The following is a 27,212-nucleotide window of genomic DNA, read 5'->3' on the forward strand; positions in this document are numbered from 1 at the left end:
ACCATTAGCCATAAAGTTTGGGTGTAAAGATAACTCAGTGGGAGATAAAGGTGTAAACTTCACATAGAATAGAATTTAAAATGTAGAAAATACATTAGATTCTAATGTAGATTAGAAAATACACGGAAAATTGCGTTATTGAAGGTGAAAATGTCATAACTGATCGTAACAAATGGTTCATTTCGAATTCCACGCAAACCTACATAAAAAAGCTGTCTTCGTTAACCAACCCCAATTTCGCAGAGAAAGAATAGAAGGAAGGCAAGTATTCCCGAACACTTACCGCTGTCTTTGTTAATGTTATTTTACCAAAGAATAGTAGAATTCACTAGACCATTATAACACCTCCCCGACAGAAATGGGCGAGAATACTTGGTATATTTGTTTGTTTTGAGTTTCGCGCAAAGCTACAAAACCGATACTTAAGCTAATTTACCACTGTATAAAGAGATGAAAGGCAACTAGTCGTTACCACCTATTGCCAACCGTTTGGCTGCTATTTTACTAACACATTGTGGGATTAACTGTAATTTTGTAACACGTCCACGAGTAAAACCGATGAGTATGTTTGGTGTGACGGGGAAAAGAACCTACAATTCTCAACCGCCCGTACCTCTTAGCCATGCCAGTCACTGATAAGAAATGGAAAGAAATGGCTCGTAAAGACGACATCAGAACCAAATAAGATAAACGTTGACATGGTTATGTTGATTTGTTTTCTGAATTTTATTCATTAAATAAAAAGTAAACAGTATAAAATTTCATGATGTGATATAGACATTTATAAAGAGAGAGGTAATAAATTTAAAACCAGAAACGTTCACAGAAAAAACTGAAAGAAAGCAAAACATTAGGCACGAAGAGGATAATAAAATAAAGATATATACACTACTATCTGTTAAGGATAATGAACATAGAGAAAACATATGTATTTTGTGTTGTTAGACTCAACCACTAATTGCAATAGAGCTTCGAAAAGCGAAGTCCTCCGCAATTACTGCCGGATTTACAACGCTAAAATCAGGGGTTCGATTCCACTCGGTGATTTTGCTATAAGAAGACATAAAAATAAAAACGTATTCAGCATTTAATGAGGTAGATGTGAAAATTATGAAATTAGCCCATATACTAGCTGGTCAAAAGTTTAAGACCATACCATAGGTGTCGAAACTCGGTTTCTAGCGGTTAGAAATTGCAGACATACCACTGTGCAATAGAGGGCTAAAGAGAACTGAAACAGGTTCAGTTCCTAAAGAATTAGATAGCAACTTGTTTATAACATGTTTGGGTATCTGCAATTATTTGCCCAAATAAGTTAACTTTCTTTTTTATAATGCTTTTTATTATGCTGCTCAATTTTGTTTTTTATTCTTTCATTCCAATTAAACTTAAAGGTTTTCTAACTTAATGATGTGTTTGCTATTAATTACCTTTCTCTTCCTTAGAGACTAGTTATAATTCACATGTGTAGTTTGGCTTAATAATCGTAGAAAGCTTGTTATAATTAAAATAACAAACCAATATCTTTCCTTGACAAACTGTTAATTCATAGTTGTAGTTGTATACCATTTTTATTTTTATGTCACTAAAGAGTTAATTTCTGAGTAAAGACGTGTTCAATACTTCCCTCTTATGTTGCTTAAGGAAGGAAGGTTCTCAACCTAAATGAATAAAACCTCTTAATGCTTTTCATACTTTATATACGGGTAGTAAAGGCACAGCTAGAGCGATCATGATAATACCCGTTATTCTACTTATACAAAATATAGGGTTAGCAAATAGTTAAAACTTATAATCCGTGATTCTCTTTTGTTTCATCTTGCATCCATGATGAAAGTACATAATCACATGTCGAAGGTATCACTTGTAATTTTATCACCTGCAATTACCTCATCCTACTTATTGCTATCGAATTTCGCGCAACGCCACTCTAGGGTATCTACGCTAACCGTTCCTAATTTAACACGGTAAGACTACAGGGAAGGCAGCTAGTCATCACTACTCACCAACCGCCAATTCTTGAGCTACTCATTGACCGTAACATTAAAACACTCACAAAACTGAAAGGGTAAGCATGGTTGTTGTGACGGGTATTTGAACCCGCGACCATCGAATTATGAGTCGTGTGCATTAACCACCTGGCCATGCCTACTCGTCGACCTAATCCTTAAAGTTGCGTATCACACAAGATTGAAAAATACCAAATACACTATATATTGAAAAATAACATCATTATCTAATTTCAGACACACATAATTTTAAAACTTTTATTAATATTAATAAAATTATTTAATAAAGTTTTTACTTTCAGGATGTCTTGCTTTTAAAGTTAAAGCGAAATCCAGAAAGTTCCAAATTTAATGTTAAGGCAAGTGCTCTTATGATATTTGAACTCTTCGAGGTAATATATGTTCGGAAAAGACCTTCCTATTAAATAATTTAAAACAATACGGCATTAATAAATTGTTTTTGAAAAGCTCTCTTTCTAACCATATGAACTCATAAGCAATAACAGACCTATGAAACGATGCTTCAATGTTCTCACCAGATGTCAAGATTATTATTAAGCATTCAAACAAGATATTATTTTTTCACTGGAGTTATTTAATGTAACAATCTTAAGTCAGAGAAATTAATATTTATTATACCTAATATTAATTTATTTAGAAGAAGAATATTATTAGTTAGAAACACATCTTCTTCAATACTTTCCATTATATCCGGTTTCTTTCTTTTGAATTTCGCACAAAGCTACTCGAAGGCTATCTGTGCTAGCCGTCCCTAATTTAGCAGTGTATGACTAGAGGGAAGGCAGCTAGTCATCACCACCCAACGACAACTCTTGAGCTACTCTTTTACCAACGAATAGTGGGATTGACCGTCACATTATAACTTCCCCACGGCTGAAAAGGCGAGCATGTTTGGCGCGTCAGGGATGCGAACCCACGATCTTCAGATTACGAGTCGCACGCCTTAACACGCTTGGCCATGCCGGGCCTTATATTCGATGTTTTATTATATTTCATAACAAGTCCCGAAGAATTAGTTTACAATATTATTTTGTTGTTATTCTTTCATTACCTTACATATTCAGTTAATAATCTGTTACAACATAACATATCCTGAACATATACTTCTTAAAGTGAAAACAAAAGTTGAACGATAATTAAGCACTTAGTCTTTATTATGTGTTAGATTTTCAAAATTAACACAATTTTAAGGCTAATTTAAACTCGCGTCATTTCTGTCACTAATAGCCTTTCTCTTAGTTACGGTAAGTATGTTAGTACAAACCTAATTCAGTATTCTATAAGCACGTTAACAGATTGTTTCTTTGTTGTTAAGTGCAAAACTAAAAATTGGTCATTTATAATGTGCCCACCAGAAGCAATAAAATCACGTTTTTAGAGCTATAAACCTTTTGACTTACTGCTGAGGCACAAGGTGGATGAGGGAGTTCATTCAACAGCAAATGCATAGTTTCTATAATCTTAAAAAACTGTAGTAAATTGTTATATAAATGTGGCAGAATTTATTTTAAAAATATACATTATAATCAATCTCCCCGAACTATATCCACACAGAAAAGAAATTATCCCCATTTCTCGAAAAAATATTTACTCCTCAAAAGAAAAACTTCGTTTGGGGGAAGGCTTAATACTAAATAATTCATATAAAACAGTTTTTTATGCCATTTTTTTCTTATTTTACATAAGTACATTATTTAAAGTAGTAGCTATCTTCTATTCAATGGGCCGGATATGGCATGATGATTATGGTGAAAGGTTGCACATTGGTAGTTTCAACAAAGAAATGGCAATTTTAAAACGTTAGGGCATAAACAAGTCGTTTGGGCTCTCGAATCGTAATGTGAGGGTCACGAGTTCGAATCTCCGTCACACGAAAACATGCTCGCCCTTTCAGTCGTAAGAATAACCTAACAGTTGGTGGTGGGTGGTAATAACAAGCTGCCATATCTGTAGTCTTACACTGCTAAATTAGAGACTTCTAGCGCAGATAGCACTTGCAAAATCCAAAACACACAAAACCTCAGAGGTCTGTTAGCTAGCCATTTAGCTGTTTCGTTATATACCTTTGAAAATACCAAATATTTTTTTCAAATTTGTGATAGGTAACTAAATCTGGTTCATTTCTAGAACTTGAAATAATTGATTCTTAAAACCTGAGAAAATCTACTCTTATGGCAATTCTTAACTGAATCAAATCGGTTCCAATCAAAACTATTGTTTGAATTTGTTGTTTCATTGTTGACAGTTTTCAGTTAATTAAGAAACAATTTAAGTTTGAAATAATAAAACACACAAGTGAAAATAAAGCGTAAAATCGGTATTTGCAAGAAGAAGGAAAACTTGAAAACAAAACAAGAAAAGTAAATATGTGGAACTGCGAGTTCACTTTTTTATTTGCAGAAACTACTTAATGCATAAAAAGCATTGTTACAAATACTTTATGATGTTATGTCTTAGTCTACCGTATAAAGTCGTTAAAAACATGAAATTAAAACGTCTTTAAGGCTTATGGTAATAGTATATATTTCTATATATTTTTATATATATATAAAGGAATGTGATTTTTATAAGAGGTTGTAATGCTTTCAAGGTTTCAATTGTAATGGATTTAAAGTTAGGTGAAAACTCTGCAGGCATTACATGTAGGCTGTAGCAGCGAAACAGGATTATTGAGATTAACTAATTATCTAAGAAAAAAGATGCAGTGTTACCTTACATTAGGAAAACGCGGGAACTGTGGTGCATACGTTTTTATCGCTTTGTGGTTTATGTAGCATGACGTTTTTGTTGAATTCATTTTCGCTAATATTTTTTGTTCACTTGTTTATATAAAGTTAAGCACCAAGCTACACAATGAGCAATCTGTACTCTACTTATCATGAAACCCAGTTTGTAGCGTTGTAATTCCGTTATGCCACTTGAGGGCTTTTGCGAATGACGATAATGATTGAACTCATCAAATAAAACACTGTATTTCAAGAAAGTTTCAAACGTGTTTAAACTGCTGTAATTGTTCAATATACAAAACTCTATGTCTACGTGATCGAATTCTAGTGTGATGAACTGTGATCTCTAAGGTCCAAGGTTAGAGCAAGCAACATGCTGCTAATACGATACTCACTTGAAAATAAAGGGTCGTTTATAAATGTATTTGTCAATAACGTTATTAGGTTAAAATACCAACACAAACAGTAAGTATTACTTGCAAGTTTCCTTCCTTCTAGTTAGAAGTTGAAAATGATATTAGGTTGTGCTTGAAATTTGTAACTTTTACCTTAAACCCATGGCTAGCGTATTGGTTGTTCCACTCAAATTAAGAATATCGTATGTGGAAACCTATTGAACTTCTACCATTCTAACCTAAATAAGTGACTATTAAAAAGGGCAAAAACTGTTACATATATGATTAACACGCAATGATTTCGAAAAATAAGCTCAGATGTGATTATGAAAGCATTCTTTAATTGTTAAAAAGTATTATAATTCTACAAGTACAAAACGAAATAGAAATATAGATCAATATTCCTTTCAGTTCACCAACTGTCATTGAGTTACACCAATTTCAAGGAATTCTACCTGTTATCTATAATAGACATGAAATACTTGTTTATTTTTGGAACACAAATTATTAAAGACACCACATATCGAAAGAACAGCTCAGATGGATATCAAAGACGTGTAATACTGGTTTATTGTTGGAACACAAATTATGACAGACACCACATATCGTCCGAAGAACAGTTCATGTAGGTATTATAAACGTGTAATATTCGTTTATTTTTCTAAATCGAATTTTTCAGTACTCAGATGTCTAAAAAAGAAAAATTCAAATTCAGATATAGTTTTATTGTTCTAACACAAAACATCCACTTATTTAGTCGTCATTTCTCCAAATAACAACCACTCAGGTTATACCATACATCGTTCAGTAGTCTGAGATAAGACCTCAGTTTTTCTGTATCTATAAAAAATATTGAAAAACTGTACCACATTTTAGTGCCTTTTCAAGTAAATACTGGTTTCAATAACTATAACAAAACGTAAAGCAGTGTAAAGAAAAAAACACGTTAGTACACGAAGTATTGTATAGAAAACGAACTGTGAAACATAATATGAACTCGTGAATCTCAGACATCTCTGTACGGAAAGTAAAGACCACAGTTCAGTGAATCTTTGATGCAGTATACTCAAGAACCCAGATCACATTCTGTTTAATACATGTATATTGATCGTGCAGTCTTAAGGCATGTGAACTGGTGATCGGTTAATGAAATATGACAGATCACGCTGTCATGTATAGTGTTTGTTACAAGGTTTTATTTTCAAGCCATGTAAGAGGATATAATGCAGAATTCTTAGTACATTATCCAGGATTGAAAGAAGGAGACAGAAAAGAGAGAAAGATTAATGAAGAGCGGATATTTAACCTTTTCTAGACCTCGATGATAATTTATTAGCAACACACCAACACACTCTGACAACAAAACCTTTTGACCTTTTGGATTATGTGACTTGTAATGTTCATTACTTGCTCATGCTGTCGTAATTAAACTGTAGTGTCGGTTTATGAGTAAACACACGTACCAGAACCAAGTAGGATCTGAAATTAGAGCCATATGAAGAAATACACATTTTATAACTTAAATTAGTGCACTTTTAAACTATATATATTTTTTCTTATTGTTAAGAACAAGGCTACACATTGGGATTTCTGCGCTAAAGGACCTTTTATTTTTAATAGTTTCACAGGAAATTTACTTCTGTTATTTAAGAAAAATTGGATTTTTTTCATTTACACCTATAATCTAACATAACTAATGCACTTACAAAAGTTATACAGAAAACATATTCTACCATAAAACATAGTTAATTAGGTTACCAACACTTTCTACGAAGAAGACATGAAACGTAGTTAGTGTAACTGTCAAGATTTTACAAACCTCAGTAATTTGAGTAAGAATACACTTCATTCAGAAAAAAGATAAAACAATAGATTACAGTAATATCGGTTTTATTTACTTTTGTTTTTCTTTTTAAAAGGATGCTGTGAGTACAACTCACGTAGATGAAGGAGACAGAAATATACCATTATCAAAACGGAACGGTTTAGTATAACTCACTATAATACGAGGCGTTATAAAATTCGTGTAGTAAAAAATGAAAACATAAACTAATTGAAACTGTCACAGAGAAAAAGCGAGATCATACATTGTAATTTTGAAAAACAACGAAACATAAGTGAAGTTTCTGTTCTACTAAATGCCAACAAACGTAATGTTAGTTCTCAAATAAACATACTTTTAATAATTTAGTATTATAATAAAGGTTTAAGAAAAATATGTACGTCATACTTGTTCCGGTAGGACAAAACTGTAGATTTCGACTAGTATCACGTTTAGCCAGGTCATGTGAACAAATATAACAGTCACTAAATAAGTCCCTTTAACAGTCTAAGCGAACAAATATGACAACAACTAAAGATGGCCTTTCAACACTTCAAGTGAAAGTACATGATACTTACCAAAGAGGAGCCTTGAACATTCCTTCTCAGCTACTTACTGGTCACAAAGATTAAATATTCTTGTTCATAGTTGGAAAACAATGAGAGCCTGGCATATCCTGATTGTTATGATATAATGCTCGTAATGTTCAACTTGGTGGTACGAATCCAGTCACCGAATATATCACTGGGGTGCTCAAATGTGAAAATTAATCTCATATTTCGTTGTTAAAGAGCATCCCAATAGTTGAGCAGTGGGTGGTATTAACTTCGATCTAATGTATCGCTTTATATCATGGCCAGCGAGCATATTTGATGTGACGTGGATTTGAGCCCACGACTTTCAGATTACGAGTCGAGTGTCTTAATCACCTGGCCATGCAGGGCTTAAAACGTTTTATTCAAACGTTATAGATTTGTGTTTCTGGTATATAAACTGCTACTTTAACGTGCTCTAAAATTTTTAATCGCTGTTGAAACATAATTTTGAAATCTCCGCTCACTACATGATTATCTTAGTAACTGCTTTCGTTTTAATAATAGAACAGAACGTGAAATTATCGATTTTAATTTCCATTTGGATAACACCAAACCACATACATTTAGTTTATTTAATGTCCGTCGGTGGTAATGAAAAGTATTATATTTTTCGATATAATATGACTTATACTGAAATCGGACAGAAGTTCCTGAATATAAGAAATAAATTCATCACAAACAGCACTTTTCATTTCAGAAACGTGAGATTCTAGTAAATAAATTCAGGAGAATACAATAACTAAAGGAAAAGATATCAACAACGTTAATTTCACAAAATATTAAGTCAGTACTAAAATTCCGTGCAACACGAGGACTATTTGCTCTTGTCGTTCCTAATTTTTCAGTTTAAAACTAGAAGCTAGGCAGCTAGTCATCACCACCCACCGCCAACTCTTGGGCTACTCTTTTATCATCGAACAGTGGAATTGACCGCACTTTATAACGCCCCACACATCTGAAAGGTCGAACATGTTTTGTGTGACAGAGATTCGAAACCGCGACCTTGTGATTACAAGTCAAGTGCCGTAACTATCTGGCCATGCTGGACCGAAAATGATGGTCAAGTCCCACTTCTCGACAAAATTAGCCAAATTATTAATGGTGATCGCTGATCATTAGCTTGGTCTTCCATGAGTATATCAATTCAAAATTAGCCACGGTGAGCGCAAGTGTGATAAACAAACTAATTAACAAAACTAAATCATTTAACAAGATATCTTTCTTTCGAGCTTATTTAAAATATGTGAAATTTGATATTTTAAGACGCTCAAAGGAAATTTAAAAGTTTCAAGGCTGAAAAAAACCCCAATACAACACACATGACTAGATTTGTACAGAACAGGATAATCACTAAAAGATATAGTCAAAATGGTTTAATAACACATCTTGTTGTAATACGAAATTATTTTTAAAACAAATAGCTGTTACAATGAACGATCGCACAATTGCACGGAAGCTCAAAACATGCTATTAATTCATCTAAAGATTTAGAAGAATGCGAAAATTAACATTACAATATTAAAATTAAATACGAAGACCAATCAATACCTAAGTCATTTGATTCAACACTTGTATCTGATTCATACCGTTTTCAAGAAGTTCCTTGTATAAAGGAAGGTCGAAAAGACAAAGCAGGCTTCTAACAGCGGTGAAGGGTATATGTTTGGTGTGGTATACGTCACCACCATCTATTCTGTAAATATTGTAAGTATAGAATCAGTTTAATGAATCAAAACTCAAATCACTATAAATATTAAAATTACACCTGACAAACAGTTTTCTCATAAAATATCAAAACCACCTGGCTCAGTACATAATGGTTGATTGAAAAAAATTAAATGGAGCAGTAGAAAGATGAAAAATGTGCAAAATTTATCTTAATTCATGTTCATGTTTGTAGCACAAATAATTTGAACGTGGAGACGAATAGGGTTTTGTATTCTAGAGAAAATAATGTAGGAACATTATTAGGAATTAATTCGAAATAATATATCGAATCTACTTTTAACTTTTTTAGAAACCCTAGTTGTAGACTTGAAAATATAACATTTATATTTTGATTGGACTTGTTTCTGTACTTCTTAACGATTCCTAATTCTCCTATCAAATTATCAGTTTTTAGTTATATTGTTTTTACCTTCACTTATTAATGAAGAATGGTGTTACTGGAGTGTTTTGTTATAGAAAGCCACATCCGGCTATCTGGTGTGTCCATATTAGGGAAACGAACTCCTGATTTTAACGTTCTGAATTCAAAGATTTTCTGATCTCCCAGCGAGAAAATAATGAAGGAAGCAAAATAAAAATTATAGAAAATCTGATTATTATTTCTTTATATAAAATTTTGCTGAGACTGAGTAATCTAGTTAATGGTGATGAAAGGTAATGGTGAAATATAGACACGTAATTGACTATTTAAATGTTTCATTCACAAAATAGATTAAAATATACCTCCATCAGACTCTTCTTTTCCTTGTGTGTGTTTTTTCTACAGCACTGTCACTTTATTAGAGAAGTAGAAACACCATTAGGAAACGGAAAGACAGCAAATAAATAGTTTACATAAGACAGGTCCTCAGTAAAGATACAGCTAACTACAAAGAAAAGAGCCAGTAAACTATTCGTGGATATTTATCATCGAAGAAAATTTTAATATAAGTCTAATAGTTTATAACGAAAGTGTTGTTACTCAAACATTATCTCAGTCTAGAAGAACAAAATACTATAAAACAATCTTACCATGCAGTGGTTGCAGGTATAAAATCTAAAATAAAATTGAAAGCTGTTTTTTTCTTTTTCTTCTTTAGAATTCTGGGTTGAATTTCAATTTCAATACAGCTCAAGCCAAAAGTACTACAAGCTAACTTTCGAATAGAGCATGTTGACCCTGATATTTTACTTCACGTAAATTACTCTGACGCAATAAAATATCAGCGATTTCTAAAGTTGCTACAAGTTAACTTACGAAAAGAGCATGTTGACTCTGATATTTTACTTAACGTAAATTAGGCTGACGCAATGAAATATCAGCGATTTCTAAAGGTACTACAATTAACGTACCAATAGAGCATGTTGACCCTGATATTTTACTTAAAGTAAATTAGACTGACGCAATAAAATATCAGCGATTTCTAAAGGTGGAAATACGAGCCAGAAATGAATGGACATGCAATATGTATAGTTAAAAAAAAGGAAAGAAAAAGTTGATCACCTGCAAAGGAAGGTATGAATTATGGATGGAGAACTAAACATATGCATTTTTCTAAACCTATATAAGAGTATAAAAGGATATGGAAATCAGAAAACAACACATTTCTTTCCGAGAACTAGAGATACCAGCAGTAACCATGAACACTCTGGTAAGTTTCAATTTATTACGTTTAGCCCGATGACGTTCAAATCGCTTGAGCTCTATAAAAATATAAAACAAAAGATTATTTCTTTTTACTAGATCGTTTTTCTCGGTCTTCTCGCCTACATATTATTTATAATCTAAATATTAATATTCTATTACACAAAATCCCCTTTCCAATTATTACAGATTATTTGTGCTGAAGAAAAACCTTTTTAATTAATAGAAAACATGCACCAAATTAAATCAATGGGAAAAAGAAAATATATTGTTTGTATTTCGAATGACACGAAAACTTGTTCTATATATTAATCAATGTTAAAAAACGTATAAAAAAACATTTCTGGTTCTCCAGTTCGGGTATTTTGTCAATTTTACATAACACTTATTCATGTTTGCAATGGAGCCGCTCTCTCTTTTTGTATCAAACTATTTCATTCTGTTACAAAATAAAGTCGTTTTAGGATTGTCGTGAACTTTCGTTTCACAATTATATTAAGTAATTGGCTTTAAATTTTAAATGAACGGTGTATATTTTTATATAAACCACAATGGAACGATTCTATTTCACTGCCTCCGTTTTTCAGGAGTTCTTTATCACACGTAAAAGTTATACAATATACTTAGACTTATAAAAAGAAATTGGTCGGTTAGAGCAAATGTCTAAAGAAATTCTTAACAAATATTCTGTAGATGTGCGTGGCGAAGGACGTGCACACATATTGCAACTTCCCTCTTGAAATAAACAAAATAAATGACACGATTGCCGTGAGCGGAAACTTTTGCTGTTTAATTGATATCATATATATGATTGTTCCCGTGGTATATTTACTAATGGCCAAGCTTAAAATTCCAGTGAAGATCAGCCACTTTCGCTCAAAATACTGATTCTACAAAAAAAAAAATATATACGAAGAAATAAACAGTGCTGCACCAATTTTAATGATACAAGAAACGTGTTTAATTACACAAACAAACCAAGTAGTTCAAACAGAAAACAGGTGTTTGAATTATATTCAACATATACTAGAACAAAAAGAAAAGCAATGGCGAATTCTTAATTCAAGTTTTATGCATAAATTTCCAAAGTTATTATAACAATATGAACATTTGGTTGTTTTCACGTAGTTAAAGGAAGAACATTCAATTGATTTTATATTGTTAGAGAGACACGTGGACTATATGTAGACTATGAGTCAAAAAAAAAACGGAGACTTCTCTGCTAAAAGGCTTTCACCGAATGAACATACAAGCTTTTTCTTCAGTTGTTGTTGTTCATTTATCATATTCGTTCACCTTATCTCTGGTTACTTAATAAATCTAAATAAACAAAAATAATAAAAAAGAACGCGAATTACGATATTCTTTCATTGTTAGGAGTTTTCTGTTACAACAAGTAAATCTCAATAAACAATAATAAAAAAGAGCACACTGCGATTTTTTTCTTTTTTTACACTTTTCTTTTACAGCAAGTAAATCACGGTAAACAATAGTAAAAAAAGAGTACGCTTTACAATTTTTTTTCATTTATAAGATTTTTCACTGTTACAACTAGCCAAAACGAAATTATTATTAATGTTCATCGTAGCAACAAATTTAAATGCTAAACCACAAATAATACGATCGTGAGAAACTAGACAAAACTAATATGACAAAACAAATAGCCCATTGCGTCGCTTTGTATTTAATAACAAAAAAAATATACAGACGCACGTATTTATTATAAGATACATCTAATTAGAACTAGAAAACATAAACAGAAAGTTCTTTACAAAGATCAGCAAAAAGAGAAAATAACATCATGAATATTTGATTTGTTTTTTAATTTCGCTCAAAGCTACACGAGGGCTATTTGCAGTAGTTGTCCCTAATTTAGCAGTTTAAAACTAGATGGAAGGTAACACTACTGTCATCATCACCCACCATCAACACTTGGCCTACTGTTTTACTGACGAATAATGCTATTGACCATAACATGGCAACGGTTCCACAGCTGAAAGGACGACTTTCATATAACGAATTCAGTCTTTTAACTATTCGGCTGTAACAGGCCCCAAATATTTGACATGATTTACTAAAGTATTCTTGAGTTTTTATTTTGTATTTATTTTAATTAAATTTTATTTTTATTTATAAAAAAAATTTTATTCAAATTTTATTCATAAATTTCAAAGGTTATTATAACGAAAGGAACATATTATGGAGTGTTTTAACCATCTGGCCTTCCCAGTCCTCAAATATTTGATATGATTCACTAAAGTATACTCGAATTAAATAATGCTTAGAAATTTAGTTAAAAATGTCAACAAATCCTTGCATCTATCTTTTTTTTTTTTTATCCAATCAAGTTATTTTCAAGTCCCAATTCTTACTAAAATTTCCATATGATGTTAGTTGTCGGGTGAATATTTTCATTCCAAAGTCTCATCATGTAATTCACTCAGGCTGTGAAGTTGTTACTTCAAAAATAATCACTATAGATCTATCTTTTAATCATGAACATTTGTTCAATGTGCTGATTCTTGCTTAAGCAAAAAAAAAATAGTATTAATGGTTTGTGTGTTCTAAACATATTCTAATATTTGCTCTTAGGACGTAGAATGTAGTTTTTGTCATGATCTACAAAACAGTAGAACTGCTAACATTGATAAACTGTAGCGACTGATTAAAAATGTATCAATATATATTATTACAGTGTTATAGAAGAATTTAGAAAGTTGTGAAAGCAGGGATAGAAAAAAATATATGAAATGTCGTTCGTATCTAAAGTTATATGTAAACAAAATATGTCTGTGAAATTGAAAGGAATATTGTACAAATCATTGGTACCATTAGCCATAATGTCTCGATGTAAAGCTTACTCAGTGGAACATAAAATGTGCAAACGTCACATAGAATAGAATTTAAAATGCAGTAGTGAAAGTGTACCGTTATAGTAAAAGATTGAATCGATACATACATCAGAGAGCGCCATGTTCGGTAATGTGGACACATGATGCAAAAAAAAATAAGAAAAGTACTTTGTTAACATAGTCAGAGAGATTGATAAAACTCAAGGGGAAAAAACGAAAACGACTAAATACTAAACGGTTTGACATCATCAGATAATAGACGGAAAATTGCGTTGTTGAAGAGGAAAATGTCATAGCTGATAGGAACAAATGGAATATTTTGAATGTCACGCAAAGCTACACAAGATGTGTCTTCGTTATCCAATCCCAATTTAGCAGAGAACGAATAGAAGGAAGGCAAGTATTCCTAATCACTTACCGCCAACCCTGGGACTGTTATTTTACCAAAGAATAGAAGAATTCACAAGAAAATTTTAACGTCTTCATGATTAAAATGTACGAGCATAAATGATATGTTTATTTGTATTCAAATTTCGTTCAAAGCTACACGAAGGGTATTTGGGCTACCTGTCCCTAATTTAGCAGGGTAAAAATAGAGTAAAGGCAACTAGTCGTTACCACCTATTGCCAACCCTATCACTGGTATTTTACCAACGAACAGTGGGATGGACTGTAAATTTATAACACATACAAGAAAAAAAGGGGCGAGTGTGTTTGGTGTAACGAGAGAAGGAACCAGCGATTCTCAGCTGACGACTCAACCGCTTGTACCTCTTAGCCATGCCATGCACGAATAAGAAATGGAAGCAAGTGACTCGAAAAGACGACCTCACAACCAAATAAGATAAAGGTTTGCATGGTTATGGTGATTTGTTTACCGAATTTTATGCATTAAATAAAAAATAAACAAGATAACATTTTATTATTCTATAGACATCCCTTGCAGTCCACCCCCAAACATTTTTAATGGGGCTCAGTTCGGGTAAACACCCTGAATTATCCAAAAGAATCACGTTATTCGCCATGAATAAAGTCCTTTTAAAAACAGGTGTTTGAATTAAGTTCAACGTTTACTAGGACAAAAAGAAAAGTAATGGCACTAGTCGAATATTTAATTCAAGTTTAATGCATTAATTTCCAATATTATAATAATAATATGAAAATGTAGTTGTTTTCACGTAGTTGGAAGAATAACATTTATTTCAATTTATATAGTTAAAAAGAGACCCCAATTTATTAGTGAAAGAATAGTGGGAAGGCAACTAGTCGTCACCACCTACCGACACAACTAAAAATGGTGATGATGTTTCTTGCTTTCCTCAGCTGACGAGTTCACCTCCCTCACCACTTGGCCACACCAGGCCCAAATGAGAAAGGGAAGCAAGTGGCTCGTAAAGATGACCTCGCTATCAGATAAAACAAACGTGGCCCGGCATGGCATAGCGCGTTAAAGCGTACGCTTCGTAATCTGAGGGACGAGGGTTCGCGCCCGAGTCGTGTCAAACATACTCGCCCTCCTAGCCGTGTGGGCGTTATAACGTGACGGTTAATTCCACTATTCGTTGGCAAAAGAGTAGCTTAAGAATTGGCGGTGGGAGTAGTGATGACTAGCTGCCTTCTCTCTAGTCTTACACTGCTAAATTAGGAACGGCTAGCAAAGATAGCTGTCGAGTAGCTTTGTGCGAAGTTTAAAACAAAGACAAACGTAAAGAGGACCTCGATATCAGATAAGACAAACGTTGACATGATTATGGTGATTTGTTTTCCCAATTGTATTCATTAAGTAAAAAAAAGGATAAAATTGATTAAGTAAAATAGCAATTTATAAAAATAAAGGTAGTAAAGTTAAACCAGAAACGTTCACAGAAAAAAAAGAAAGAGGATAGGCACGAAATTAAAATAACAAGTTTATATCTTCTTTACGAGTTAGTTCTTGTCTACTTTGAAACCTAAACATGTGATAAGAGCGCTTGCCTCGCAATGAACAGATTCAAAGTCCATCACATATGTTATAGTATTATAAAATGACAGTCAGTCCCATTGTTATTTGGGAAAGAGTAACCCAAAGAATGGCAATGGATGGTATGGAAGGATCTACCTTCCCTCTAGTTTAACACTTCAAAGAATATTCCTCGAGTATTATTCTACGACATTCAATAAACAAAAATTCTCCAAACCATTCAATTAACTCTGTATGCTCATATTATGCATTGTATCGGTATTTGAAGGAAAAATAAAACATTCAATAAAAGTTCAGTGAAAGATACTTAGAAACGGACATGATAAAACAACATTGCTAAAATCGTTATTTTTTCGTGAAGCAAACTAAGGTGCACTTACTATTAAGCTAATCCACTTTGATATTAATAAGAAAGTTATTGAAAATTAACACAAAAATACAACTGGTACTCAATAACCTGAATAAAACAAGAGAGAAAAAAGTCGATATTCTTCAACGATGGGCGTGAACTATGAAAACGATTTAAAGAACATTCTGATATTTAACAGAACAAGTTTAACAAGAGCTCGAAGACACTATAAAGGACCGAGAAGCAAGTGAAGAGTACAGTTTTCTTCCAGATCAGAAAACAGTAGCACAAACCATGAAATTTCTTGTAAGTGATCATTTAATATTACATTGGGATTAAGCTAATTAGATGAAATCTACGGAGATTTATAAGCGAAATTTTCAACTTACCAATATCTCTTGTTATTCAAAATTTTCTCTGTTGTTTCAAATTTTGCTTTTCAGTTGAAATAAAGATGACAATAAATAGTATATACATATGTATCTTATTATTTACTAACATAAGAGGAAAGTAAATTGTTTGGAAACAGTAACTATATATAACTTCAACTTTCCTATTTCAACTAAAGTATTAGTCAAACTAAACAGTAACATTTAGTTTTTATTATTTATCAGAATATGAGGAATGTCAGTATAACCTTGATAAAATATTTATTATCTTAATATCTATAATTTTACGTCTAGATCGTTTTTCTCGGTCTTCTGGCCTACACCAATGCTGGTCTGCTAGGCGCTGGTCTTGTTCGTCCAGGTGGTGTTGCTCCTGTTGCTGTCGCTCCCGCTGCTGTTGCTCGTGTTGCCGTAGCACCTGCCGCTGCCTTTCATGCAACTGGAGCTGTTGCCGCTGCTCAAGGTTTGATGCACGTGGCATTTCCGTTGGACGAGCTGCTGCCTCCGTCACCCGTATCCACCACGGTGGTTTAGGTTTGGGTCTTATAGTTGGTGCCCACGGACTAAGTCTGGGAGGCCTCGGATTTGGCTATGGTCTGGGAGGACTGGGATATGGTCTCGGAAGAAGAGGATATGGATATGTTCTTGGAGGACTGGGATATGGTCTCGGAAGAAGAGGATATGGCTATATGGTCTCGGCTTAGGAAAACCTATACGATGAAATATATGTTATTCTGCGAAATGTTGGAAATAATTTTGTCCTCCATTGGCATAACGGTATGTCTAGGCAATGAACAATGATAGAAACTCGTTTCAGTACCCTTGTTAAGCACAGCGCAGTATAGTTCATTGCTCAGTTTCGTGCTTAACTGCAAGAAATGAAGAAAAAAGAATTTATACTGTAAGTTGTCATTCTTATTTAATTAAAATAGTAAATAGAACGTAGCTTCTTGAAGGTAAACTGAAAACATTTTTAGTGAAAAATGTTTTTCATCTTTAGTATAACTTGCTTATACACCTCAGTTAATAACATCTTATAAGAAAAATGTTCGAGATCCCTTCTTACCTTTGGAAGTAGATATTCGTTTTCATTCTGATCACCATACTTAAGAACTATCGTTAACGCCGCTATTTCTGTTTTAACTATAATTATCTACGAATAGCGACACAAAGTTATAAACAAATCCGTTGAAACAACTGAGAATTTTCTAGTCGAACGGGATTGCTATTATTGTAGTTTGTTTAACAATCCATCTCAAGAGAAGAGTTTATTTTTATTTAAGGTGTGATTCGAATGTTATGAATCTTAATTTAAATCTTATTTATTATTTCAACGATACCGAGAGCAATAACCAGATCTACAAGTAAAGCTTATAGAACATAACAAAGGTTTAGTAGTTGTTCTAGTTTATGCAAGTAGGTTTCTCTAATCAGTAATTGATATTATTTTTGTCGGTCGATTTGTATATGCATTGCAATGAAGTCCACCCATACTGTAAATGTGGTTTATTCTCTATTTGGCATTAGGTGGTATGGTTTACTCAATATGGAATGATATGTTATTGTGGGTTATTACAATTGTTTTGACGTTATGAGTTTACTTAACTTCTAAGTGATCGATAACGTGTTTAAGTTTAGTAACGAGTACGTAATTCATTTTCAGTATTCATTAAAACACTTGAATATTCTGTAAGTGGTTTAAAATCTCAGGCTGGATGAATGTTGGTTTTGATTCCATTACACCCACATAATTGTTGAAACTTGACTTTTTAATATCGAAGTACAGGAGACCAACCGTGTAATTTATTAATGAGTTGTGGTGCTTCTTGTTAGAAGATGTCTAAATTTAAAAAATTTTATTTTATATTATTACTATAATTACATGTACAATTACTTATACACATTGTAGTAAAACTTCAATTCTATGAAATCAAATTTTTACAAATTATATTCTGGATTAACTTATGATATCACTGTCTTTCTACGAAATAAGCATCTACTTAAAAGGCTAATTTAAAAATATTAATGTAATAATTCCAAAACTGTATTTAGTATTTTATAAATTCCGTACAAATATACTGTTTCAAATAACCCTGCCAACGAATGCTTTACTGTTATTTAATGTTGTGCGTACCAAGAGTTACATGTAGTGTTCCTCCTCTTTCATGAGATTTATATACACCAATAATACCTATTTTAAATTCTTTTTTAGACTCATGCTTATTGGTGTGAAGCATAATTGGTGCAGTAATTAATTTAAGAATGTAGATTTTGTTATTTGTGATCTAAAGTCACAGATATAATTTATCTATGAATGTTGTGTTCTTAAATCCATCTGACAAAATAATTATACTTGAATTATATTAATAAGTGAATATGTGAAGATAATTTTCGAGACATTATTCTATCAAGTTTTGCGGGATATTCGTACTTTGTACTCGCTGTTCACCATTTGCCACAAGAAGTGTTACAGGAATCACTCTATACACTATAATGCGACATGAAGGTAATTTTTAAAACAGCTGTGACAGGGTATACTGTGTGGAAACAAAAGTATCTTCTACTAACAATAACATAAAACAATAATTCGTGTTTTATCATTTTCTTTATATTGTTGCTATAGTGTCGTGGAAAAAAGAAATATAAGGAAAGCAATATTAAGTTGCAAATGTTTATTGAAATAGATTCACTAATTAATTTACACCCCCAAAGATCAGAGGATCAGCACCGAAAATTCAGTAGACGACAGCAGATATAAAATGTTGAAATTTAAAATAAAAGACATATTTTAGTAACAAAATATGGATTTTTATGATTATTGATCAATTTTTTGTAGAGTTTAAGTGCAAAGGTACAAAGACTATTTTATTACACTTAACGTTTCACTAGTGATTATAAAAAGTACTTTATGACTTACTTAAATAATAATGTACACTTTACTTTTTAAATATTACTCACTCAAACTGATGACATAATAAAATTCGTAGCCGAGAAAAGCGAACATTATGAAGTAGGTACATTTTTGTTTCATTAAAAAATTTTACCTTATGTCAAAGCAGAGGCTTTAATGTAATAAAGCTTTTCCTAAGCCGACACCATAGCCATATCCTAGACCTCCCAGACCATATCCATATCCCAGTCCTCCCAGACCATAGCCAAATCCGAGGCCTCCCAGACCTAGTCCGTGGGCACCAACTCCAAGACCCAAGCCTACACCACCGTGGTTGATACGTGTGACGGAGGCAGCAGCTCGTCCAACGGGAATGCCACGTGCAGCCAAACCTTGAGCAGCGGCAACAGCGCCAGTTGCGTCAAAGCAGCGACAGGTGCTACGGCAGCGGGAGCTACGGCAACACGAGCAACAGCAGCGGGAGCGACAGCAACAGGTGCAACACCAGCTGGACCAACAAGACCAGCGCCTAGCAGACCAGCATGGGTGTAGGCCAGAAGACCGAGAAAAACGATCTAGACGTAAAATAATAGATATTAAGATAATAAATATTTTATAAAGGTTATACTGACATTCCTCTTATTCTGATAAATAATAAAACTAAATGTTACTGTTTAGTTTGACTAATACTTTAGTTGAAATAGGAAAGTTGAAGTTATACATAATTACTGTTTCCAAACAATTTACTTTTCTCTTATGTTAGTAAATAATAAAATACATATGTATATACTATTTATTGTCATCTTTATTTCAACTGAAAAGCAAAATTTGAAACAACAGAGAAAATTTTGAATAAAAAGAGATATTGGCAAGTTGAAATTTTCGCTTATAAATCTCCATAGATTTCATTTAAATAGCTTAAACCTGATGTAATATTAAATGATCACTTACAAGAAATTTCATGGTTTGTGCTGCTGTTTTCAGATCTGAAGAAAACTGTACTGTTCGCTTGCTCCTCGGTCCTTTATAGTGTCTTCGAGCTCTTGTTAAACTTGTTTTGTTAGATGTCAGTATGTTCCTTAAATCGTTTTCATAGTTCACGCCCATCGTTGAAGGTTATCGACTTTTTTCTCGCTTGTTTTATTCAGGTTATTGAGTACCAGTTGTATTTTTCTGTTCATTTTCAATAACTTTCTTATTAATATCAACGTGGATTAGCTTAATAGTAAGTGCACCTCCGTCTGCTTTAGGAGAAAATAACGATTTTAGCAACGTTGTTTTATTATGTCTGTTTTGAGTATTTTTCACTGAACTTTTATTGAATGTATTAATTTTCTTCAAATACCGATACAATGCATAATATGAGCATACAGAGTTAATTGAATGGTTTGAGAATTTTGTTTATTGAATATCCTAGAATAACACTCGAGGAATATTCTTTGAAGTGTTAAACTATAGGTAAGGTAGATTCTTCCATACCATCCATACCATCTTAAATATTACTCACTCAAAACTGATTAAACAATAAAATTTGTTTCATTAAAATTTCTTTTCCTTATGCAAAAGCAGTATACATAGGTTTCTAAGGTTATTATAACGAAAGGAATATTTACCTCATATTATCGAGTGTTTTAACCATCTGGCCATGCCAGTCGTCAAATATTTGACATGATTCACTGAAATATTCTTGAATTAAATAATACTTAAAAGGTTAGCAATGGATGTGAACAAATCCTTGCATCCATCTTTTTTTCTTTCTTATCCAATCAAGTTATTTTCAAGTCTCAGTTCTTACTAAAATGTCCAAATGATGTCGTTAGTTGTCGGTTGAACATTCTCACTGCAAAGTCTTATGATGTAATGCACTCAGGCTGTGAAGTTATTGCTCAAAAATCTTCACAATAGAATATATTTTTTGATCATAAACATTTGTAGACTGTGCTGACTCTTTCTTAAGCAAAAAAATAGTATTAATATTTCCAGTGTTCTAAACATATTCTAGTATTTACTCTAAAGACATAGAATGTAGTTCTTGCCATGAAATTCAAAACAGCAGAACCGTTAACATTGTTGGATAAACTATAGCGTGTGGTTAAAAATGTATGAATATATATTATTACAGAGTTATAGAAGAATTCAGAGAGCTGTAAAAGCAAAGATAGCAAAAAAAGATGAATGAAATGTTGTTCGTATCTAAAGTCACAGGTAAACAAAAGATGTCTGTGATATTGAAAGGAATATTGTACAAAACATTGAAACCATTAGCCATAATGTTTGGGTGTAAAGATTACTCAGTGGGAGATAAAATGTGTAAACTTCACATAGAATAGAATTTAAAATGTAGAAAATACATTAGATTGTGATGTAGATTAGAAAATACTCGGAAAATTGCATTAATGAAAGATGAAAATGTCATAACTGATCCTAACAAATGGTTCATTTTGAATTCCACGCAAAGCTACACAAAAGCTATTTTCGTTAACCGCCCCAATTTCGCAGAGAAAGAATAGAGAAAAGGCAAGTATTCTGAACACTTCCTGCTATTTTATTAATGTTATTTTACCAAAGAATAGTAGAATTCACTGGACCATTATAACACCTACACGGCTGAAATGAGCGAGCATACTTGGTATATTTGTTTGTTTTGAGTTTCGCGCAAAGCTACAAGACGAATACTTAAGCTAATTTACCACTGTGTGAATAGATAAAAGGCAACTAGTCGTTACCACCTATTGCCAACCCTTGGGTGCTATTTTATCAACAAATAGTGGGATTAACTGTAACTTTATAACACGTCCATGAGTAAAACCGGCGAGTATGTTTGGGTGGCGGGGAAATGAACCTGCCATTCTCAGCTGACGACTCAACCGCCCGCACCTCTTAGCCATGCCAGTCACGGATAAGAAATGGAAGGAAATGGCTCGTAAAGACGACCTCACAACCAAATAAGATAAACGTCGACATGGTTATTGTGATTTGTTTTCCGAATTTTATTCATTAAATAAACAGGATAAAATTTCATAATGTCAAAAAGCCATTTATAAAGAGAGAGGTAATAAATTTAAAACCAGAAACGTTCCCAGAAAAAAACTGAAAGAAAGCAAAACATTAGGAACGAAGAGGAAAATAAAATAAAAGTATATAAAATGCTGTCTGTTAACGACAATGAACATAAAGAAAACATTTGTATTTTGTGTTGTTCGACTCAACCATTAATTTTAATAGAGCTTCAAAAACCCAGTCCGACGCAAGTAGAGCGGTATGTCTCCGGATTTACAACGCTAAATTCAGGGTTTCGATTCCCCTCGGTGATTTTGCTATCAGAAGACATAAAAAAAGAACTTTTTTTAGCATTTAATAGGGTAGGTCTGAAAACTATGAAATTAGTCCAAATACTAGTTGGTCAAAAGTTTAAGACCATACCATAGGTGTCGAAACCCGGTTTCTTGCGTTTGGAAATTGCAGACACACCACTGTGCAAAAGAGGGCTTCAGAGAACTGACACAGGTTCCGTTCTTAATGAATTAGATAGCAACTTCTTTACAACATGTTTGGGTATCTGCCATTATTTGCCCAAATAAGTTTACTTTCTTTTTTATCACGCTTTTTTATGCTGCTCAATTTTTTTTTAATCGTCCATTCCAATTAAACTTAGAGGTTTTCTAACTTAATGATGTGTTTGCTATTAATAACCTTTCTCGTCCTTAGAACCTAGTTATAATTCACATGTGTAGTTTGGCTTAATATTCATAGAAAGCTCTTTATAATAGAAATAACAAACCAATATCTTTCCTTGACAAACTCTTAATTGATAGTTGTAGTTGTATACCATTTTTATTTTATATGTCACTAAAGAGTTAATAACTGAGTAAAGACGTGTTCAATACTTTCCTCTTATTTTGATTAAGGAAGGAAGGTTCTCAACCTAAATGAATAAAAGCTCTTAATGCTCTTCATACTTTATATATAGGTAGTAAAGGCACTGTTTAAGCGATCATGATAATACCGTTATTCTACTTATTCAAAATATAGGGTTAACAAACAGTTAAAACTTATAATCCGTGATTCTCTTTTGTTTTATCTTGCATCCATGATGAAAGTACATAATCACATGACGAAAGTATCACTAGTAATTTTATCACCCGCAATTACCTTATCCCACTTATTGCTATCGAATTTCGCGCAACGCCACTTTAGGGCCATCTACGCTAACCGTTCCTAATTTAACAGTGTAAGACTAGAGGGGAGGCAGCTAGTCATCACCACCCACCGCCAATTCTTGGGCTACTCATTGACCGTTATATATAACACCCCACGGGTGTTGTGGACGGGGATTTGAACCCGCGACCATCGAATTACGAGTCGTGTGCATTAACCACCTGGCCATGCCTACTCGTTGACCTGATCCTTAAAGTTGCGTGTCACACAAGGTTGAAAAAATATACAAATACTCAATATATTGAAAAATAACATCATTATCTAATTTCAGACACATATAATTTTAAAACTTTTATTAATATTAATAAAATTATTCAATAAAATTTTTACTTTTAGGTGTCTTGCTTTTAGCGTTAATGTCAAATCCAGAAAGCTCCAAATTTATTGTTTTAAAGGCAAGTGCTCTCATGATATTTGAACTCTTTGAAGATAATATATGTTTTGACCTTCCTATTAAATTAAATTAAAACAAAACAGCATTAATAAATCATTTTTAAAAAGCTCTCTCTTCTAACCATATGAACTCATCAGCAATAACAGACCTATAAAACGATGCTCCATGAATGTCATTTTTTCATTGTTCTCATCAGAGGTCACGATAATTGTTAAGCATTTAAACAATATATTATTTTTCACTGGGTTATTTTCTGTAACAATCTTAAGTCAGAGAAATTCATATTTATTATACCTAATATTAACTTATTTAGAAGAATGATATTAATAATTAGAAACACATCTTTTTCAATACTTTTCATTGTATTCGGTGTTTTATCATTTGACAACAAACATATCCCGAAGAATTAGTTTACAATATTATTTTGTTGTTATCCTTTCATTACATTACACATTCAGATAATAATCTGTAACAACATAACATACTACTTAACATATACTTCTTAAAGTTAAAACAAAAGTTCTTCCGATTATTTAGCTCAATCTCTTTATTATGTGTTAGAGATTCAAAATTAACACAATTTTTGGAGGCCAATTTGTACTCGCGTCATTTCTGTCACTAATAAACAGCCTTTCTCTAGTATACGTGGTAAGTATGTTAGGTACAAACCTAATACAGTATTCTCTAAGCACGTTAAGAGATTGTTTGTTTGTTATTGAGTGCAAAACTACGTAATTGTTCATCTATAATGTGCCTACCAGAAGCAATAAAAATCACGTTTTAGAGCTATGAACCGTTTGACTTACTGCTGAGCCACAAGGCAAGTTGAGGGGTGTTCATTCAACAGATAATACATGGTTTCAATAACGTTAAAAAATTGAAGTAAATTGTTATATAAATGTGGCAGGATTTATTTTAAAAATATATATTATAATCAATCTTTCCCTAGCTATATCCACACATGAAAGAAATCATCCCCATTTCAATGAAAAGATATTTACTCCTCAAAAGAAAACTCACGTTTGGGGGAAGGTTTAATACTAAATAATTTATATAAAGAGTTTGTTATTCCATTTTCTTTCATTTTACATAAGTACATTGTTTAAAGTAGTTGTTATATCTTTTAATGGGCCGGATATGACATAATGATTGTAATGAAAGGTTGCAGATCGGTAGTTTCAAATAAAGAACTGGCAATTTTAAAACGTTAAAGAAAACAAGTGGTTAGGATCTCGAATCGTAAATGAGGGTCACGAGTTTCGAATCTCCGTCACACCAAAACATGTTCGCCCTGTCAGCCGTAAGAGTAACCTAAGAGTTGGTGGTGAGAGGTAATAACAAGCTTTCTGATCTGTAGTCTTACACTGCTAAATTAGAGACCTCTAGCGCAGGTAGCACCTGTGTAGCTTTATGGAAAATCCAAAAGAAACAAAATCGTCAGAGGTCTGTCAGCTAAACATTTAGCTCTTCTGTTAAATACGTTTGAGAATGCCAAGTTTTTTTTTTCAATTTGTGATAAGTAACTAAAGCTGGTTTATTTCTAGAATTTGAAAGAATTGATTCATAAAACCTGAGAAAATATACTCTTATGGCAATTCTTAACTGGATCAAATCGGTTCCAATCAAAACTATTGTTTGACTTTTTTTGTTTCATTGTTGACAGTTTTCAGATAAATAAGAAACAATTTCAGTTTGAAATAGTTAAAAAACACTGGTGAAAATAAAGCGTAAAATCAGTTATTGTAAGAAGAAGGAAAACTAAAAAAATAAAACAAGAAAAGTAAATATGTGGAACTTCGATTACACTTTTTTTTTATTTGCAGAAACCACTTAATGCATAAAAGCATTGTTTCAAATACTTTATGATGTTAGATCTTAGTTCTGCCGTATAAAGTCGTTAACAACATGGAATTAAAACAGGTTTAAGGCTTATGGTAATGTGTATACATATAATATAAAGGAACATGATTTTTATAAGAGGTTGTAATGCTTTCAAGGTTGCAAGTGGTTGAATTTAAGATTAGGTGAAAACTCTTCAGGCACAAGATTTAGGTTGTAACAGCGAAAACAGGGTTTTCGAGATTAACCAATAATCTAGGTCAATAGTAAAATTAGGGATCTATTAAAACAGGTTATGACCCAAACCCTTCAGAGTTGTGGCGAATTGTAAGAAAAGCTGGGAGGAAATACAAAATATACAGCTGGTGTAAGTGATCAATAGAAGGTAATGTAAACACGAATATTGAGTTAGTCGCTTGGTTAAGTTGAATTTTGAATTCTAGCGGCATATTATTAAGAAAAAAAAGATGCAATGTCACCTTACGTTTACGACAACGCGGAAACTATGGTGCATGCGTTGTCATCGCTTTGTGGTTTATGTAGTATGACGTTTTGTTGAATCCATTTTCGCTATTATTTTTGTTCACTTGTTTATAGGAAGTTAAGCACGATGCTAAACATTGAGCAACTGTACTCATATCATGAAACCCAGTTTGTAGCGTTGTAATTCCGAAGACATACCGTTATGGCACTGAAGGCTGCGAATGACAATAATGATTGAACTCATCAAATAAAACACCAGAAAGCAAACGTGTTGAAACTCTGTGTTCAATATTCAAAACTCTATGTCTACACGGCCGAATTCTGGTGTGATGAACTGTGTTCTCTAAGGTCCAAGGCTAGAGCAAGCAACATGCTGCTAATACGCAACTCCTTGAAACTGAGGGTCGTTTATAAATGTGTTTGTCAATAACGTTAATTGTTAAAATACCAACGCAAAGTAAGTGCGACTTTCAAGTTACCTTCCCTTCAAGTTAAAGTTGAAACACATAAGGTTATGACGGAAATTGGTAGCTTTCACCTTAAACCCATGGCTAGGAATTGGTTGTTCCAATCAAATTAAGAATATCGTATGGAAAACTATTGAACTTCTACCATTCAAACCTAAATAAGTGACTATTAAAAGGGCAAAACTGTTACATGTATGATTAACACGCAATGATTTCTGTATAATAAGCTCAGATGTGATTATGAAAGCCTTCTATTAATTGTTAAAAGTATTATAATTATACAAGTACAAAACAAAACCAGAAATAGATCAACATTCTTTTTCAGTTCATCAACTGTCATTGAGTTACACCAATTCCAGGAATTCTCCTGTTATCTACATTATACACGCGTAATACTTTTTTTTATTTTGGAACACAAATTATTATAAAGACACCACATATCGAAGGTGA

General features: G+C 32.7%; 1 long non-coding RNA gene across 1 annotated transcript; it reads right to left on the minus strand.

Annotated features, from left to right (window-relative positions):
* Positions 1-19,462: 19,462 nt before the first annotated feature.
* Positions 19,463-20,344, minus strand: LOC143258137 (uncharacterized). Its single transcript, XR_013032154.1, has 2 exons — positions 20,313-20,344; positions 19,463-19,936 (listed from the first exon to the last, which is right to left on the minus strand). It is a non-coding gene; the product is annotated as an uncharacterized LOC143258137 (long non-coding RNA).
* Positions 20,345-27,212: the final 6,868 nt, after the last annotated feature.

This window comes from Tachypleus tridentatus, chromosome 7 (genome assembly GCF_004210375.1).
Source record: "Tachypleus tridentatus isolate NWPU-2018 chromosome 7, ASM421037v1, whole genome shotgun sequence".
Lineage (NCBI taxonomy): Eukaryota > Metazoa > Arthropoda > Merostomata > Xiphosura > Limulidae > Tachypleus > Tachypleus tridentatus.